The sequence below is a fragment of the Eimeria maxima genome, genomic scaffold (assembly GCF_000499605.1).
Source record: "Eimeria maxima Weybridge genomic scaffold, Emw_scaff784, whole genome shotgun sequence".
NCBI classification, from domain to species: domain Eukaryota; phylum Apicomplexa; class Conoidasida; order Eucoccidiorida; family Eimeriidae; genus Eimeria; species Eimeria maxima.
The window spans coordinates 13,269-15,318 of NW_013566762.1; positions in this window are offsets into that span (position 1 = coordinate 13,269).

The following is a 2,050-nucleotide window of genomic DNA, read 5'->3' on the forward strand; positions in this document are numbered from 1 at the left end:
AGATAAAGAACAGACGTGTACACAACACATGATAACCCAGTATCCGGTCTGTCCATCTTAACCTTCGTCTGCACGACAACATCCGTAATAACAACGGATCTTTTCCTGGTTAGACCTGGAGTCCCGTTGACTAGTTAGGCAGCTAGCTAGCTGCGTCGCCTCATGTTCAAGTGTACAGACGCTGGGTGGAGGTGCAGGGGATAGTTGGCAAGTCTTGAGATGATTTTCTGGCCGCCGGCTTCATGAGCTGGTATCGTTGGCATAGAACTAAGCACCTTCACCTCCTGCTGCCTCCTGCTGCTGCCGCAACGCTGACTCCTGATGGAGCTTCTAGAGTTGCCGCTGCCGCATGGTGTATTGGGTCATGGTAAGGACTTTTTGTAGGGGCTAAGTGGAGCGAATATTGCTAAGGCCTGTTCAAAGATGACGGCGGCACTCCTAAAGACGACTTCGAATAGGAACACAACGGCGATACGGCAAGGTATATTTCAAACGTTCCACTACCAAATTATATCCAATTGTTCCAAATGTTCAGGGGTGTATGTTGCTGGCTGCCGAAGAAACGAGCTCGCGGTAGAGCAGTCTTCGCTCCGTGTCGCCATTGTGTTCCCCTTCGACGTTGTCTATAGGATGGAGTGCATGAAGAGATCACGGGAATGCCAGGTTGGGAACTACGACGAATGTCGGTCAGGAGTCGCTTTCAACCCAGACCACTTGCGTTATCCCATTCCGCGCAAGGAAGGAGATCAAGCCACTTTGAGAATTTCGGAATCTATCAGAGTCCTAAATTCTGAGTCACCGTACGTTGGTGAGCCCATCTCCTGGACGAATCCATAAAGCAGTATAACATCGACCGTAGCATGACCAGTGCAAACTGCCTCGGATGCAGGCAATCGGAGGGGCTAGTGAACTTCGAATCCCTGTCGGCGATGATATTTTTCGGAAGACGATTAAAGCTTCAAGACATGATTAATGAGAAAATGTGCCACCACTCGAGGTTCAAACGGATGCGGACGTGGAAGGAAGTCGGCATATTCGCTGAGCCTATTAACTACGACCAAAATGCTGTCGTAGCTTCCAACAGATGGTATACCCACTGGAGAGTCCATTGGTATATCTACCCACATCCGTTAGACAATCGGAAGGCTACGCAAGTGTTTGAGTTTGAGAGTGTTCCATAGATCTTGTTGCTGACATGCAGGGCAAGGTAATATGTAGTCCTGCCTTGAGAAGCACATCCTAGGCCAGCAAGGAGGTAGCCACTCGTTCCACTTTTGTAGTGGTCTCTCCATGTAGAACCCGACAGTCACACTGCGTACAGTCCCTGTGGGTAGTGACGGTGGAGCGTATAATTGGTACAATCCACGCGCCGTCTGATACCCCAGTAGATTCCCGTCTGTGCTTGAGTGCTTCACTCGGTGCCCATTGTTGAGCTGAGCCGTACCTGCAACTGAACGAGCATCTAAGGAACAGGAAGAATGACGTTTTGAAAGGAAGTGTACATCATCGCACACAAGAACAGTTGCGGGACACAATGGCCGAATGGTCAGTATTCGTCAGCGTTCGTCAGTGACAACGTTGGTATACGTCAATGTGAAGACGTGCTGCTTGAGCCGGAAATGCCACCGAAGAAACCTTCCATTGCCATGGTCTTGAAAGCTCTTCAGAGGTAAATGGATTGGCGGCTGGAGCTGAACGGCTGGAGCTGAACCATGAGGTGCCTGTCATATACATAATCTCGACATTTTCTCTCTAACCTTCGGACCGTATGGAGGCCTTGTGCACATACTGGGTGCTTTTACACTCTTCGTGAAATGCGGTGAGTAGTAGGGGATTACTTTGTGCTTTTCCAACTTGTTGGAATTCTGGGAGACCACTGCCTCAACTCTTGTGTCACATGTAACGTTTGCTATGAAAGAAGAGCTTTTCGAAGTAAGGGTCGCAAGTGCTGGAAAAGGCGTTAGATATCGGATGAAGCTCCTGGTGGTTGCATTATGACAAGGTATTTTTCGTTTTCAGTAGGTCCGCTAGGGGGCGGCAATGCGGGCAA